The sequence below is a fragment of the Callorhinus ursinus genome, unplaced genomic scaffold, assembly GCF_003265705.2.
Source record: "Callorhinus ursinus isolate GAN/ISIS: 27379988/994484 unplaced genomic scaffold, GSC_fseal_2.0 scaffold15, whole genome shotgun sequence".
Classification (NCBI taxonomy): domain Eukaryota; kingdom Metazoa; phylum Chordata; class Mammalia; order Carnivora; family Otariidae; genus Callorhinus; species Callorhinus ursinus.
In genome coordinates, this window is record NW_027397077.1 from 19860092 (window position 1) to 19878782 (window position 18691).

General features: G+C 44.3%; 1 protein-coding gene across 5 annotated transcripts in view; it reads right to left on the minus strand.

Moving 5' to 3' along the window:
* The window catches only part of PRICKLE2 (prickle planar cell polarity protein 2), a 314675-nt gene that overhangs the window by 140647 nt on the left and 155337 nt on the right, over positions 1 to 18691 (minus strand). For 2 of the 5 annotated variants that reach the window (XM_025885511.2, XM_073901503.1), the window contains exon 1: positions 12426 to 12652. The exons of the other annotated variants lie outside the window; for them this stretch is intronic. The gene's annotated coding sequence lies outside the window, so the exon portion shown is untranslated. Of the gene's footprint in view, positions 1 to 12425; positions 12653 to 18691 lie in introns of those variants that run through there. 5 annotated transcript variants of the gene reach the window in all.

Genomic DNA, 18691 nt, shown 5'->3' on the forward strand with positions numbered 1-18691 from the left:
CTATGTCCTTGCCTCCATGCAGCTTGGTAGGGAAGTGGGCTTATGACAAGTCCTGTCAGCTTCCGTTCTGCATGCCCGAGCTTGATAGTCACTGTATTTGCTTCCTGTTCTGTGTGACTGCTGAAAAGGTTTGGTAGGATTCTCAAGATGTGCATTAATGTTTAGGGAGAAGTAGGAGGTGTCGTTGAGGCTTTAACCACAGCCATGTGCCCTGGTCCAGTCTTCACTGGGCTCTCCACTGACCACTGAAGGATGACAGTCATCATCCTTCCTTATAGGTACTTTGGGAACGTCTTTTGGAAGGATCAAGGATACAGATCACTCGTCATCTCATTCCTTATGTTATGCACGTGGACCTTCCCACAATGCTTAAGGGTAGACTTAGGGAGAGGGACAGAAGACTAGAATTGGGCAGACCTGGTCAAATCCTGCTACCTCATGGCCTTGGGGAAGATGGCACTCTCTCCAAGGCTCACCTTCTACCCTTGGGCCACACGGCAGAAAACTCTAGCTGCTAATCCTAACATCTCTCCTGCCCCCTCAGGAGTTAGGATTCCAACTGTTCTCTAAGCACACTAACAGGTGGAGTAGACAGCCTCTTCTGCAGAGGTGTGTGATCATGTGACCATGCCCTGCCAATGAGACAGTGGTAGGATTGGGGGGCACTTTGAGAGGTCTCCCTAAAAAAGAGGAGCTATGTGCTTCTTTCCCCCTTTATTCTTGCTTACTGAAATGCAAATGTGATGGCAGGAGCTGGTACCAGGGGGTGATTCTGGCGACAGAAGCCTTATGCTGAGATTGGCAGGGCAGAAAAAATAAACCCAGGTCACTATGACACCTCTAAACTTCTTTTACAGGGAGAGAAATAAATGCCTAACACATTTATGTCAATGTTGAGTTTTTCCCTGTCCTCTGCAGCCCAACGTAAGCATTACTGATACATACGGCTCAGCAACAATGTAAATAAAACTATGGCCTCCAGGCCAAATCCACCCCACCACCTGCCCCATGAGTGAAAGGTGATTTTCTGCAATAAACGTGTGCCATCAATTTCACGACAGGCAACAGTAATGCCAATCTCCACCTCCCCAAAAAAGAATTTCCTTCTTCTCACTAGCAGACCCATATTATGAAAATGTTATGCTCAATTATTATCATTACATTGGGAATTCTGTCAATAAAAATTGCGTGGGAATCTGTCCTATCATTATGTAAGTACCTACATGGTGTCCACAGCTTTGCCTCTTTACTTGCAAAGCCTAAAATATTTAACATCTGGCCCTTTACAAAAAAAAAAAAAGTCTGTGGACCCATGACAGAGACCCATGGCACTGCTGGTCATCTAAAAAAGGCATAAAAAATGACAGCTGTTATTATAACTAAATCTCCAAAGGAAGTTGGCATAGCAGTTGCTCAATTATTTGCCCATTTTTGTGAGAGAGATTATCATCCTCTAGAAAAGTATGGCTTAATTCTTTGTTGACTTTAACAGATAAGAAATCTTCCAGAGTCAACCTCACCCTTCCCAAACAGCCCCACTTTCATTGCCACTTCTTGGTCACCAGGCAATACAAAATAAACACAGGAGCATAACAAAGACACAATGTTTTGTTTCCTATGCCCCCCTCCCCACTCCACCTGTCATAGACATATTTGAAGGCCACCTTCAAAAGGGACAAAATGAACAAGACAAAGGGACAAGACAAGCCTAGTTTCATTGAGATCTCCTCTCTCTGAATGTTTTGGTAACTATGCCTAATATCCATCTTACAGTTCCCCCAGGGAATTCCGGATTTGACATGTGTAATCTGGCACAAATTAATGGAACTCCAAGCAAAGCCGCAAATGGGATTCTACCAGTCACCGTATGGTAGTAATGCTTCATCCATGACCAAACTCAGTTCAGGGATCTAGGAAAAAATCTCTCATGCATATAATACCAGGAACAACTGAAGCATGAGTTCCAACCTTCCCCTGACAAAAGGAAAATTATATGGCTGAGTTAAGCCAGCAGCTCCCAACCTTTGTCAGCAACAGTGCCAACTTTTTGGCTCGTGCCCACATCACACTACCACTTTGTGCCAACTCCTCCCTCCACCCTTCTGCCCCCAACCTTCAGTCGGACATGCTCTAATCTATAAGACAGTTTGGGTTGTTCCAAATGCCAGGCTTGGGATTATGAAATGGGTGTGTAGGCTTACTTCAGTGGGGGCCTCAGATGGAGAAGGAAAGGGACATCTGTGGCCCATATCTCTCCTTAAGGCAGTCAGGGAGGGAGGGGTAGACTTCCCACTGGCAGCAGAGGCACGAGTAAATGAGTGGGGTTGCACTGAGAGGGATGCCAGGATGTGGAGCTGTGTCCCTGGCTGGGTGTCGACTACTTTGAAATGACCACACCTGATCCCAGCCCACTGGAAGGTAGGCCAAGAGAAGAGTATTCTGCAAAGTGTGGTGGTTCAAAGAGATTTCAGAAATCATGGAAATGTCGGCGTGGCCAACAGTTTCGGAACGTGGTGGGCAGGAACGAAGGAGAATGATTCCTTCAAAGCAGCCATGACCCTTGGTTACGAGATGCTCTCTGTGTTGCAGAGCACCTGAAATAGGCTAGATGGGAAAAAAAGAGTTCTTGACTCAAACTTTTGTGGATACGTGGATAGTACTAGAGTGACCAAAACAGTACTCTTTGTAACAGCCTCTAACTAGAAATTAACCAAACACCCACCAACAATTGAATGGATACATTGTGGTCTATTTAAGAACGGTATACTAAACAATTAAAATTAATGATCTGCAACTATATACAACAAAATGATTGAATCTCACAAACAAAACATTGAGGGAAAGCCAGATTCAAGAGTACCTATTGTATGGTTCCATTTAAGATATAAAAACAGGAAGAATCTATGATGCTAGAAGGAAGGAAGGAAGGCTAATGGTTAGTGCAGAAAAGCCCAGAAGAGGGCTCACAGAAGCAGCTCTGGGACCCTGGTGACATCTGCTTCTTGATGTGTGTGGTGACATGGGTGTGGTCAGTTTACAAAATCTCCCTGAGCTGAACATTCATGTTCACTTTCCTTGATTATATTATACTTCCGTGAAAAGATCTGAAAAATAAAAGGAGGCCTTTCAGAGGTCCAGAACCATCCACTAGTTGTAAGAGGAACCTGGATATTTTGTGTGATGAAGCAGTCCCTATCACTTCATTTGACAAGAAAGTTCAAGGAGAAAGAACATGGTTTAGTGAGGTAGGAGCAGCAACAATAGTAAAAACATGCCATGAGAGTAACAAGCTAATACTTAGCACTGACCTGTGCTAAGTGCACTACAAGAATTATCTCATTTAACCTTTATAATCATCCTATGAAGTATGTACAACTACATCCCATTTAATAGTTGAGGGGACTGAGGTTTTGAGGGTAAAGAAATGGGCCCTGTGTCCCAATGTAACCATTCTAACTGCTGCCCCATGTAGCTGTGGTGGGCGGAGCTCTTGGCAAAGCAAGGACTGGATGCAGGTCTCCTGATCCTTGAGTCAAAGGTCCTTGTGTGAGACTGAAAAATGACCCCCCCAAAGATATGTCCATGTCCTAAATCCTGGAACCTGTGAATGTCATCTTCTTTGAGAAAAGGGTCCCTGCAGATATAATTAAAATTATGGATTTTGAAATGAGAAGATTATTCTGGATTATCTGGGTGAGCCCAAATGTCACTGTAAATGACCTTATAAAAGAAAGGCAGAGGGAGATTTTAGAGCCACACAGAGAGAAGGTGGCCCCGTGAAGAAGAGGCAGATACTAGGAGTGATACTCCCATAAACCAAGAAACACCAAGGACTGTCGGCAGGCACCAATATCTGGAAGAGGCAAGGAATGGATTCTCTCCCAAAGCTTCTGGAGGGAGTATGGCCCTGGTGACACCTTGATTTTCAAACCTCTGGCCTCCAAAACTATGGAAGAATACAGTTCTGCTGCTCTGTTGTACCAAGTTTATGACACTTGGATATAGCAGCCCTAGGAAACGAATATATCCCCCACTTCCCAAACATCGTATGACATCATCTAAAGAACAGTGTTCTACAAGATGGCACCCGGTGTCCCTGAAAAGCATCCTAGGATCACAAAGATTTGGGAAACAATGTTAGATAGGTTTCTTTATAGTTGAACTTCTCAGGACCTTGACCATGTTTACTCTGCCTTATGTGTGTTTCAGAAGGGATATGGTAAATGCAGAATTTCCCAAACTTAACTGGAGGATCCCACCAAACATTCCTAGGAGGTGCTATAGTGCGCCATGTTGAATGCACTGAAGAGACCCATGAGGAAAACAAAGGCCTAAAAAGTTAAGGGTTATTACTTTGCCAAGCTCATGATTATTTTTCTAAAGCCCCCAAAACACGGTTTAGTAGTTACCAGGTCAAGAGTTGGACTAGATAATCTCCTTGGGCCCTTCCAAAGCTAACAATTTCATTCTTTATGGACAAGACCAAAGACGATTCCTGTCCACAGCAGACACTGTTCATCAATCACAGTGCTGCCCCCTGAGCTCTGAAAGGGCCCTTTAATGCTTCCAGCCAGACCTCCAAGCAAATAAACCCTCTGCACTTTTCCTGTTCTAGTGACTGGATGAATAGTCTAAATAAGCCGGGGCCTGCAGGTTTTCAGAAATGCCAGTATTATTCTCTTCCTACCTCGGGAAGGACATCGTCTTCCTCACCAATACTTGCTGACTTTCACTCTTTTCTAGAATATACAATCCTTTGTTCTGATTTTTAAATGAGCACTCCAGTAATGATGTTGGGTGAGGGTCTTCGGGAGCAGGGAGGGGAGGAAGTCTCAGGCATTAGACATCCAGTCCACCTTTGTTCTCTGGGCAAGATTTTCTCCAAGAGATTAAAATATATATAGGGGCGCCTGGGTGGCTCAGTTGTTAAGCGTCTGCCTTCGGCTCAGGTCATGATCCCAGAGTCCTGGGATCGAGCCCCGCATCGGGCTCCCTGCTCGGCGGGAAGCCGGCTTCTCCCTCTCCCTCTGCCCCTGCTCGTGTTCCCTCTCTCGCTGTCAAATAAAAAATAAATAAATAAATAAAATACATATACATGTTTACTGCCCTGTGAGTTGCAAAGCCATTTGTGGGACTTCCAGTGAATCTTAAAAATCTTTGCATCTCGGGACGCCTGGGTGGCCCAGTCGGTTAAGCGTCTGCCTTTGGCTCCAGTCTTGATCTCAGGGTTCTGGGATCGAGCCCCACATGGGCTCCCTGCGCAGCGGGGAGTCTGCTGCTCCCTCTCCCTCTCCTCTGCGCTCTTTCTCTCACTCTCAAATAAATAAATAAAATCTTTAAAAAGAAAAAAAAAAATCTTTGCATCTCAAGTAATGTTCCCAGGGCAGCAGCTGATCTGGTAAGATTTCCTCAGCAGGAGAACTCAAAGGCTCAGGGTCTTCAAAGAAAACCATTAGCTATGGGGACAATTTTTAAAAGGTGATAAAACACTAAAGCCTCATTCCTACTGTGATAACACCTTCCTCCAAAGAGTTTATAGGCCTCTACAAGGGGCAGCTATCATTGACCTTGTTTTATAATTAAACAAAACAAAACAAACTTGAGGGTCAGAAACATTAAATATGTGGATTTAGTGCGGTCACAAAGCACATTAGTTTTCCTATCACCAAGGAAGAGGGAGATGAGAGAAGGAGAAGAGTAATAAAACAGAACTTTAAAACTGTTTATTAACTAACAATTTTCTTGCAGTTGCTGTATCAGACACTGAGTTAGGTGGCAGTCATTCAATTTAGTGCACCCCCACTGGGTGGCAGGCCTGTGCCCTTCAGGAGGGAGAGGAAGACAGTTATCACATCGAAAAACACTTCTATCTTGAGAAGTGCTTTGAGCAAAAATTCGTAAGGTAATGTGGCAAAAACAGAGTGTCTGTGTGTTGGGGAGTTGGGGGATGGTGGTGAAGCCAAGCCAGGTAGGGAGTCCTTTGGTAGAATGACATTCAAGCTAAGAAGGCCAGTGATGAGAAGCCAGCCAGGCAAAGTTCTAGAGCATTCTGAGCAAAAAGGAGCAGCAGGTACAAAGGCCCTGAGGCAGGCAGGGGCTTGGGAGGTCAAAGGGCTGGTATGACTGGAGCACAGGTACTAGTGGTTGGGAGATGTCCTTACTGAGAAAGGTTTGTGCTGGTGTTGTTGGGGTGGGAATGGGGGGGTCTCATAGCTCATGGTAATGTGTTTACAGTTTGTCCTTACGGTCATGGGAAGCTATTAGAAAGTGCTAATAAGGGAGCGAGAGAATCTGATTTAAGCTTTAGAAACACTAGGAATTTGGGAAGGTGACTGAGTAATCAAAGTAAGGCATGATGGCAGCATTCGGAAGTCATGCCTGCAGACACACTGAGCAGTGGTCCCCTTTGGGATATATATCTTAAGTTTTTTTTTAGGGAGGTGTAATTTACACACAGCAAAATGTGTATTTTACATGGAAGACTGATCAATTTTGACAACTGCCTATCCCCATGAAACCCATACTCAATATAAGCCCCTTCAGAACCCCATGAAATTACCTGAAACCCCGCTCTAAGCCATCTGCCCTCTTCCTTCCCCAAGTCCCAAACGGAATATATTTTTGAGGTTGAGACGCAAGGACTTATTCCCACTGGACTGGACAAGGGAGTGTGTGGAAAACAGAAAGATGCCCAACGTTTGTAGCTCAGCAACTAGATGGCTGGGCGGTGGGGGGGGGGGTCCATTTGCTGACCTGGTAAAGGCTCGGGCTAAGGAATAAATCTAGGGTTGTGCTTTGACATGTGATGTTTGAGAAGCCTGTTTCATATCTAATAAAGACACTAAAAAGAGACGTGTGTACATTAAGTCTGGAGCACAGGAGAGAGGTCCAGGCTGAACACGTCAATCTGGGAGTCATCAGTATGTGATGACATGCAGCCAAGGACAGATGTCGGCAAGCGAGCAAACGAAAATGAACAACAGAAGAACACAGAGAGAGAGGAGAAGAGCAGTCCAACTTAGGAAAAACTAGTGGAGGAGAACAAGGAAAGGAAAATATGGCAAATGGGACATATAGAAGGTTAGAGAGAGAAGAAAGCCAGAAGGAGAGAATGATGCTCCCAGAGGGCTCAGACGAATGTTTCCGACAGGTGGAAGGCAATCTCTTAATTTACGTAACTTTATTTAAAACTCTGTGGGGTAGGTACCATTATTATTACCCTTTCAGAGAGAAGGGAAAATGGAGCTTGTGAGATGTGAGTGACTTGTCTAAAGGCACCCTGCTAGTAAGTAGTAGCTGCCATCTTAAAGCCTGGCAGCTCCCCCCCATCTGCGTGGTGCAGCACGGTGATGGGTGACGCTGCAAAGGGGTTCTGGGACCCCATTAACAGGGAACACGCAAAGCCAAACAGGGCTCAGAGCCTTTAATGTACTAGCATGAACTGTGATTCCTCAACAAAAGGCACAGGATGTCACATTTTGCAAATATACATGGAATCATTTTTTGCTTTCCTGTTTGGAAGAGCAATTTGCCAATGGGTGCTCCCTGGAACACAGACTGAGAACCACTGCTTGCCTGAAGGCAACATAAGCACACCCTCAGAATGTGTTTAAACAAAGCCCAAAGTGCTTCCATGGTCGTTATGTCACTTGTACCCAAAGGAGAAAGGGTTGACATGAGCATTCCACTGTACAGATAATGGAGGCAAAGCTCATGAGGTTAAGTGGTTTGTCCTATATCACAATCTTGCAGCAATTAAGCAAGATAAATCAGCACCCGTCCGTGTGCCCAGAGGCAAGGGAAATCAGGTCAGGCCAAGGGGGAATCAGGAAGAGGTCTAAATGAGACTCCTCATCTCTGCCTCTCTTCTCAGTATTTCCTTTGCATTTGTTTTCCACAGGACTCTACCCAGATTGGGGGCAGTTTATATAGAACACTGAAAAAAAAGAGGGGCTTCAGGTGTGCTCAGGTTATGGGCATCAGGAAAAGGCTTCCACCTCCCTGGGCATGGGAACCATGCAGGGTCATGCGGGAGGACTCTGTGGAAGTGTACAGAGAAGACAGGAAGTGGCCCTGGGAATTGTGAAAGGGCCTGTGAAGGGGACAGAGCTGCCTTAAAAGATTCCAAAAGCTGGGGGGGACTGAAAAGCATCTCACAAATGAATTAATCTAATCTTGACTTATCTTGGCTTGGCAGTTAGAGAACTCAGCGCAAATTAGCTGGACAATCCTTAAGTATTAACATTAACGCCTACACCCCTATTCAGTCCTTCCTAAATTCGGCCAGAGCAGACTGCATAAAAGGGGTCCCTGTGGACTAGCGTCTCCTAGATGCCAGTAGCATAGGAAGAGAGAGCTGGGGGAAGGGCCACTAGATCCAACTTGTAGCGAGAAGACCTCCCAACCACCAAGAGCATCAGCTTGAGCACAGGGACAGAGGAGTTGGAGAGTTACAGGTCCAGGTCTCCTGCATGGCCACTTAGTAGCTATGTGACCCCAGGGAGTTACTGAACCTCTCTGAGCCTACTCTTCCTTATCTGTGAAATAGGGATGATAATAGCACCTATCTGGGTTAATGTGAGGATTTTGAATGATAATGAACAAAAATGCAAAGTGTGTTTCAAACTAGAGTCCACGGTCCCACCTGGGATGCTTCTTAAAATGCAAATTTCCAGGTCACACCACAGATTTACTGAAACAGACTATCCAAAGAATTCTTCCGTGGAGTAAAGTCTAAGAAAGGTTGGTGAGACATTTAGTCTATGCTTGGCAAAAAGTCAGTAAGTTAACAGCTATCATTCTGTTTATTATCATTTACAATATGCATATATGAGACCTTTACCCCAGGCTGGACAGCCAAGTGCTCAAAAGTGGAATTGTTTGAGGGGCCCCTGGGTGGGGCAGTCAGTTAAGCGTCCGATCGCTTTTGGCTCAGGTCATGATCTCAGGGTCATTATCGAGCCCCACATAGGGCTCTGTGCTCAGCAAGGAGTATGCTTGAGATTCTCTCTCTCCCTCTTCCTCTGTTCCACAAACCCCCACCACCACCCCGCACTCTCTCATTCTCTAAAATAAATAAATAAATCTTAAAAAAAAAACAACCCTGGGATTGTCTGAAATCCAACTCAACAGATACTTGCTCATCCTCAGAAGCCTGAACAGAACCTTGATCACTTATAAAATGCATAATTATAGCAGCCCAGGTGAATGCAAAGTAACCTTTGGCAAATGTTCCCAACAAATCAAGCAGTCATAGTTTTTGTTTGCTTGCTTTGTTTAAGAAAAAGTGGTATGAAACAAATTTTCAAAGAGGTGATAAGCAATGTCACGTACATAACTCCCTGTGGACTGGCATCTTCTTGGAAGGTGCTTTGTGACGAGAGAGCCCCCTGTGATGGGTACCATGATTTCTATACACAGGCTGGCTGGTAAAAGCCAAATATGAAGCAATTCTCAAAGGCCTCCGGGCTAAATTTGCAGGGAAATCATTCATGAGTTTTCCCAGACACTAAGTCCCACAGTACCTGCGTCTGTCTGTTTCCTCTGCCGCCCCTACACCTTCCATTGTTCTGGAAAATGTCCAGATACAATCTCTGCAAAAGCGCGTCTTCTCCTGCTTGTCACGCAGAGAAGCAGGATATGAAAAAGAACGTCACCAATACAACTGCATGGTAATCAAATGCTAAGTATCCTGAAAAAGAATCCCTTGCCATTTAGATTTTGAGAAAATAAAAAATAGCAGCAGTGAAACGGGTTTTTTTTTTTTTTTTGAACATTGCATTTAAACTCTCGCTACAATTTTCATAAAGTTTCATTATATGCCACAAGGATTACCATTCTGTGCTCTAGTAGCTAAAAAAATTATTCCCTCTGCTTCCTCTCATTGACATTGGAAGAGTGCACTGAGTTTATATGCATCCAGGGCTCTCCTATTTGACGATGTGGCTAGGAAGTACTTAATGTGATGGGATACCTTTCAGGAAAGATTAAGAAAAATGGCCGGGGGAGCAGAGCATCTCTGAGATTTGGTTTTCCAAATTATTAAAAATGGCAGATCTCTGTAAGCACAACTTGACAAAGCAGCACGCTGTTGCCCTCAGTTGTCCCTTACAGTCTTAATTGCCCATTCTCCACATTGCCGATGCACAATGCACTTTATGGTAAACTCAACACAGAACCACTGTGCCTTCTCTGCACACAGCTCTATGCAGACCATAAATGTCACCATCAAATTGGTGAGCGCTAGCTCCAACCCTGGCGCATCTCCTCCCTTGAGACATCTGTGTCCCTAAGGATACCAATCCCGACTTATAGGAAATCTTGGGAAAAGCAGCCAAGAGCTTTTCCTGCTGAGGTTAGTGGGAGGAGGCCAGTGGGGAAGTGCGCTCGATAAAACTGTCTCAAAAAATAAGTTCCGTCTTAAAAAGCTCATGAAGGGAATGAGAGAGTTATTTCAGTTTCTTAAATGAAAGCACACCCCCAAAAATAAGAAATAAAAGGCCTGTTGATGGAGAAGCTTGAAAGACTGGGAGTTGAGATTATCACGGCAGAAAGATTGCCTGGTAACAGAGCTTTCTTGTATTACACCCAAAGCTGTGTACCATCTGAGGCTGATTCAGGAAAATACTCAAATCTCCTGGTAATTTCCTGCAGACAGGACATTTAATCATCTCCAAGCCTCCACCACAAAAGGGGGGAAAAAAAAGAAAGAAAAAAGAAAAAACCTAAACCAAATGATTCACACTCTTAAAACGAATCTGCCTTCAGAACGAGAACCATTTTCTGCTCTTGAAAAGCAGCCACGATTTGTTATTCTAACAAAGTGTTCTTTTCCTCCAAACAGAAATAAAAGTCACTCGAGGAGGGCTTGTACTGATTTCTGCTCTGCATTTCTTGAAACTTCCATTCAGTCAACAGTTTCTCCTGGCAGGTTCTCAGAAATCCAGGGAGAGCTGGGTAGTCAGTGACTAAGAACACAGGATCATTTTTATAAGCCTCCCTTCCCCCCGACTTTTTGGCCCCATGGGAAGATGTTTTATTGTAGGACGAGCAGAATTAGCTGCACATATAAATTCTTCACTGCTCAGCTCACTTGACACCTTTATCTGAATTGCCCAATGGCTGGGGAGATTTGGCAATGGACGATTTGAAAAGGACAAGCCCAAATCCTCCCCAAGTGGTGTTTGTTCACTCTGGACATACAGGGCCATGTCCATCTCTCTAATTATTCAATGAGTTGCACAGATAAAAACATCTGTTTGCAGAAAGCAGGGAACCCAAAGCATACAAATGATTCACACCACCTCAACAACTAGAAATAAAGCCCAGCCCAGCAAAATGCCGAAATAATTTAATACGGGCAGAAATGGGAGTTTGGCAATCCATGCATCAGACTTTGCTCCAATTTTGGAAGACATTTCTTCCGGCTGTCTCATCTTAAAAAAAAAAAAAAAAAAAAAAATCTCTGACCCTTTGCATTAGGCTGGACCCTTTGCATAACTTCTTGCTTAGTGTTATATGCAAGTGAACAGGCAGATTGGGGAGGGCGAGGAGGGAAGCTAAAACTTTATCTTTTCAGTAAACCTTACCCCCACCCCCCAAACCCTATGGATTATTTTGGTTTTAAAATTCCCTAGGATACAGCTGCCCAGGCACACTCCAGATATGCATAATTCCAGTCCTCCTCAGGTCCTGACTCCCCGAAACTGAGGGTGCACCGGAAAAAATGGAAGAGAGGATTCCAATTAACTACCCCCCCCACAAAAAACCTTTCCCCATCCTTTAGACTACCCCATGTGAACTAGAAGAAGGCCAGGAGAGGGGTCTCTCCCCCACTTCTACCCCCAATTCAGAGTGAACGCATGAACAAATTCAGAATTGCTTAATTACGGGGACCTACCAAGGAGAAAAGGGATGAATATTAAAAGTTCTAGGAAGGCAAGCAATAAGGAGTGTGGGGAGAAGTCCTTCATTTTTTTAATGATCTTTCTGAAGACACTGAACATAATTTTTGATAGTGTAAGGAAAATAAGTAAGTAGGTCATTAGCAATAAATGCATTTTAAGTATGTGAGGAAAATGAATCAGAGAATAGTGACTGTTTAAAAAGCAAGTTCGGAGAAGTTTAAATGTTTCCCCCAAAGTCGTCCTAATACAGTCACAACAATACCCCCACCTCCTGGTATCGTCATTATTATTACTGGTTAATAAAGTGGCTGCGCAATAGCCAGCAGACAGCTCAACATGATCCCTCGGTCCCCTCCCTAGAGCTCACGACCGCCTGTCTCTGTGTGGCCAGGCGCATCACTGCCAGAGGTCAGTGTCCCAGCTCCAGGCCTCTTTCCCTGGGAGGGTCGGGAAAAGCAGGAGCAAAGGCGCCCCAGCGCCCCCTCCTCTGTGAACCCCGGCCACAGGAGGGCCACTTACCCGGCTCAGCCTTGCATCGCCCGCCGCTGCGGCGCCTCCGCCGGCGGGGAACGGGAAAGGGGGGGCAGGCGGCTAAGAAGCCCGGCGGGGCGTCCGCCGCCAACTGCCCGGAGCCAGAGGGGGCCCTGCAGGAGCTCTGCGCAAGGGGGGTGACATTCCCGGGGCTGTGGCCGCTGATCCGTGCGCGGCAGCTCCGTGGGCCAAGATAACCGCTCAGGTCCCGGGGAGAGAAGCTTCAAGCTCTCCAAGGCTGCCTCCCTGCTGCTTAAAGGGACGCCTCTCCACCTCCCACTCCGCTTATTGGTGAAAATCCTGAGCCACAGGCCAATCCTAGGCCTGTTCCCGAATTGAGATTTCAATCAAGGAAGCTACTGCTTTAAAATTAGAAAAGGCTGATGGGTGGTGGTGGTGGTGCTGGTGGTGGTGGTGGTGCTGGTGGTGGTGGTGGTGCTGGTGGTGGTGGTGCTGGTGCTGGTGGGGTGGGGTGGGGTGGGGTGGGGTGGGCTGGAGGGGATTCAACCACCTTTCAGAAGCAGAAGGGCACAGGCTCTCTGGCTTTTGCATGCAGAGGTCCTGAGAGCTGGCTGTGGCTGGAAGAGCAAGATTATACTGTAAAGAGCACTGGAGGAAAACAAGGAGCCCACTGGACCCTCATCCTTCACCCCTCTGGTCCATCTCCCCCCAGCTCACTCATCATTCAAGGGTAATCCAATTGATCCCAGATGCTGGAGACCCTCTGTGCCAGAGAAGAGCCTCCAAGCTCTGTGCTTCTAAAGCTTCCCCATTATCTTCCCTTCCAGACACTCATCACGCTTTTTTAGCTTAATCTGTCTCTGCCTTCACACTGCATGTTCCACCAGAGCAGAAATGATTTCACCAATAATCACACTATTACTCCCTGCCTGGAACACGGTGAGCTCTCAGGAGATATCTGAGGAAGGAGGGAAGGGAGGGAGGGAGGGAGGGAGGGAAGGAAGGAAGGAAGGAAGACAGGGAGAGAGGAGGGAAGAAGGGAGGGAGGGAGGGAGATGTCCCGCATTGTTTGTGACAATACAAATGTTAATTAAGAGGTAGTATTCAAGAGTCCAGGCACTGATTTCAGACACAATTGTACCCAAATGCAGTCTCTGCTTCTTGCTAGTTATGTAAATAACCTGTATCTCAGTGTCCTGGTCCATAGAGCAAGATGCTGTCTCCTGTCTCACAGAGCTGTTGTCAAGATTGCATTAGCTCTTGTCTGGAGTAGAGGAGGTTCTCAGTTAATAGCTTCACTAGTTGTTGTTATTACTGAAATCAAAATACATCTGCTTGAGGTTGGGAGTGGTCTGACTGCTGGTTTGTCTTTTTGGTAAGTACCCAGTCATTCATGAAACAGATCTGAATTCAGTGCGGATTCAGCAGCAGGCCCCAGGCAGAGTGCCAGAGTCACCAATGAATGATAACACCCTTGACGGCAAGGAATTCATAGTGGGACTGGAGTGGGGGGGGGTGGTGCGGGAATTAGCCAGGGTTTTCCAGAGAAACAGAACGAATGGGGTATACATAAATTTGAGATTTATTAAAGGAATTGGCTCTCATCGTCATGGAGCCTGAGAAGTCCCATGATACACAGTTTATAACCTGGAGAACCGGAAGCATAATTCAGTCCAGGAGGGAAGGTCTGAGAATCAGGAGCCAAGGGTATAAGCTTTGGTCTGTGTCTGAAAGCCTGAGAACCAGGAATAGCGCTGTCTGAGGGCAGGGGAATATGGATGTTCCCGCTCAAATAGAGAGAACACTGGCCATTCCTCCACGTTTTTGTTCTACTTAGCACTCAAAGTAATGGGTGATGCTCACCTGCATTGGTGAGGGCAATCTCTGTGAAGTCTACTAATTCAGATGTTAATCTCTTCTGGAAACACATTCGCAGACACAACCCCAAAATAACGTACCAGTCATGTGGGCATACCTTAGCCCAGTCAAGTAGACGCATAAAATTAACCATCATAGTGTGGGGGAGAAGAGAGAAAAACAGAGAAACAGGTCACCAAAGAAAACTACGTGAAACGATACACAAGCAAAGACATATGTACAGGAATGTCTATTGGAAGATAGTTTGTGATCTCAAAATAACTGAAAGAATTATCCAATAGGGGACATTGTTAAATAAATTATAGTACCTACATTTAATGGGATACCATGCAGTCATGACAAGAAAAGAGGTGGAGCTAAGTGCACTAATATATGATGAACTCCAAAACATATTGCTGAGGGCAGTGTAGAAGGTAAAATATATTCTCACCAGCATAAATAAATCATCATGCATTATGTCTACATATGCATGCTGTTTATACATTAAAATGCCTCTAGGATGATACCTCAGAGAATGATAAAGGTTATTACATCTAGCAAGGTGATCTGAGAAGTTCACAGGTTGAAGACAGGAAGGAGACTAATATTTCATAACTTGCCCTTGTGTATTATTTGATTATTTTACCATGAACTTGTAGTAAGTTCTTAGTTCTGGGCAATCTGGCAAATGATGAAAATTCCCACCCTTCAAACATCTAGATATGCTGGATAAAATATTTAAAAAATTCTTTAAGTGCTTAACCCACAATAAGGACAGGAAAATACCCAAGTAGTAGGAATAAAGAGGTAGCCAAAGAAAAGAATGGTAAGCATGTAAACTCATGAGGTAGAGGGAAAGGTGGTGGCAGCAGGGGGAAAGTCTGTCTTGGTTCCCTAGGAACTAGGGTTTTAATGCCCATGCAGGACAGGAGACAAGGCCTTGGGATAAGGAGATGCAGGAAGTTGTTACGTGACCCCTGCAGAAAACCAGGAATACTCACTGAGGGTTGCACCCACGAAGAACAAATAGCAGATTAGAAAAACTGTCGACCAGCCCAATGAAACTTGTCTATCTTTAGGAATAGGAAGGAAGAGTTTAAGCTAAGAATGAGGAACCCTAGGCCTGTGCCTTTCTTGAGAGTAGAGTACGAATAACCAAGGTCAGAACCAGGAAACCCTAACTGAAAAATAAATAAAAATAAATTGGTCCTCTTCATGATATGCCCGGAATGCCTCACAGAGGCAGATGAAAAATAGTCTTGGAGAGCCAATATGTGGCCCTCAAAAACATGAGCTCCCACAAGTAAATTACAGGACACCCAGGAAACTGACAAGACCCATGTCAACAAATATGAGGATGAGAGCTCAAGAATTTAGGGTCATGAAATACCATTCTGAAAAAGAACATGCATGTCTACAATGATTAAAAGTCTACAATGATTAAAAACGTGAAAGCTAGAATTGAAAGCCTAAATGGGAATAAGAAGTGATTCCTATCTCTCCTCACTGATTCGCTGACATTAAAAACTTGACCGATCGATTAAGCAGGAGGTCAGATACTCCTGAAGAGAGAAATAGAGACCTCAGGATGGAACAAATGAGGCACAAAGGGATAAAGAGTTGAAAAAGATGTAAGAGAGGGTAAGAGATACAGAGAAGAGAATGAGAAGGCCCAACCTATGTCTAATAGGAGTCTCATAGGGAGAGAAGAGAGAAATTGGGGAGAGGCATAATGGCTGAGAAATTTCTAGAATTTATGAAACTGATGCATTCTCAGATTCAAGAAACACAAGGTATCTGAAGCAGGATAAATAAACATAAGAACATCTGCATGTATTAATTATTCATAAAAGTACAGTTAATAAAACAGTGAAGTGTTAAAAAAAATGGAACGGTTTAATAATGCAAAGACAGAGGGAAGCAGAAGGCACTTAAAAGAACAGCAGAGAGGCAACTCTACCATTCCACATTTAGAGCTGGATTACATTTTCCTAAATCCTTCCTCCTCAAATACAATGAAGTCTAAACTACAGTAGATCGTTGAAGGCCTAGCTAACAAAAACGTGAAGGCCTTCAACATTATACATGGTGCCCAAGTAAGAAGGCAAAGTGGCAGAGGTCTCCTGGGAAAGATGGGCTCATTCAGCCATCAGACAAAAGTAGGGGGCAGGGTAGCAGCAGAGAAACAGCCCAACACAGAACAGAGAATATCATAACAAGGGAGTATAAACTGCTATGGAAACACAGAGGAGGAACATCCCAACCAGCCTTGCAGGGGGGAGGTATTACCTGAAGGAAGGCTTCCTGGAGGAAGTAACATCTGCACTGACAGAGCTGGTATCTTTGGAAGGAAAAGACTTTAGAGTTAGGCTTGGCTTTAAATCCCAGGACTGCCACTTATTATTAGCTTGTGACTTTGGCCAAGTGACATAACTTTTCCAAGGCTCACTTATCTCATGTATGAAATGGAATTATATCACTAGTCTTGGGGTTGTTTTGAGGTTTAGGGATAATATACATAAAGCATTTAGCAGAATGCCCTGTCTATAAGTGATTTTCTATTAAATGGGCTGCTAGTATTCTCATTAGATGAAATCCAGTGCTTGGATGGGGGGGAAAAAAGCCTCTGTCTTTTAAAAGATGATTTTTTTCTAAAAGTTAAAGAAGACAGAGGTTTGCAGAAGTTTCATCAAACTACCCTGAGGAATATGAAATATTCACTGAGTATCTACCCTGCAAAAGGCATATATTACCAGGCTATCAAAATATAGAGTGTTATCAGATCTGGTCCTTTCCATAAGGAACCTAAAGTCTACTTCCCAAAAAGTAACTCAAGGCCGCATATCTTGTGTCAAATACACGAATCCCTGGGGTGTTAAATCCTGAAATGGGCAGAATTCCTATCTAGAGCATTCAACCTTCAGATTCCCAGCCACAAGTCAAGTTGCAAGAATTCAGAGTCTAGCAGCGGAAGGATTAAATGGACCCCCCTCTGTATTACTCAATAGGTTTACGAAGGACTGGGACAATGGATGGTGGGGAAACTCATCAAGTCCAGCTAATGATGCTAAGTTGCCTGGCTCTGCCAATGCTTGGTGGATAAAAGCACACAATGATCTAGCCAGTCTGCAGGAATGGCCAGAATGAAAGCAGACAAAATTCCATCGTGGTAATGGTTGTGCCTGCCCTTTGGAAGAAGCACTGAACTGTACAATCTTAGGGAGGGAGGAAAGAACTGGCCAAGGACATGCTTTCTATTCATTCCTGCGTGCACCATGTAACAAACATTTATGGAATGTCTACTGTGAGAAAGGGTTTGCCTTATCAGCTAGATAAACATGGAAAAAACATGACTAAAACACAATGCCTGCCTTCAAGGAGCATAAAATAGAGTGATCTGAAATCCTCTGCACTTGAAACTACCCATGGCCTCCAACATTCTTCCTTCTTCCATGAAATGGTGATGTAACCTTTACCGATTAAACACCATCTTGTTGCAGAATGGCAAATAGATTTCATCTCTTGGACTAACACTGATTGATTAGCCGTGGCTTCCTGGAGTGCTGACTTGACAAGAAGTCTGAGACTACATTTGACAGGCAAGCATGCTGTGATTGATTAGTGATGTCTGTCATGTGGACGGGAAAGGAGTGACAGCACTAGGCTGTAAATTTGACATCTCTCACCCAGTTCAACCCCCTCGTTCCACAGATGAGAAAACAGAACAGATCTTTCTTTCTTTCTATGGCATTATAAATTCAGCAACTCTAGCAGGGGCAACCGAGGAGAACCTCCATATCTGAAATGTTGCTGAGAGAGAAAAAAACATCTATGGCTTAGAATATTTCTGATGAGCTTTTAAGATATGCACTCGAATCCTTTAAGAGGCTTTATATTCTGTAGCAAACTGACTAAATGGAGGAAGCTACCAACTTTGATCTGGTTAGCTTTAAAGGGCATCCCTCCACCCCCCGGACATACACAAGATCAAATTAAACATATATCATTTGAATATGCTTGATGATTTAAAATGTATTGGGGGACGGAAATGTCTCTAAATAAAGCATATTTCAGAAACACAACATGAATAAATACATAGAACAGCAATTAACATGTTATCTAAGATAGGATAAAGATTTTTATCATTTTATTCTATTAAATGGTATTGATATCATCAGCCAAAGAAAAGAACAGCCCTTATTTATTTTCATAGAGACCCCTTATATCCTGGGGACTCTGTAACACTAACTAAGGAGATAGGGTCTGTCCCTGTTAAGCATTTCCACGCCCAATCTATCAACACTCACAGCCATCACCCTGCCCAATCACAAAGAAGCTAGGCTAATTTGCTGCAAAGGACAAAATAGTAAAAACGAACAACAGATAAGCAGAAAGCCCAACCCCAGACTGATTCAGATACAAAGAACAAATTGTAG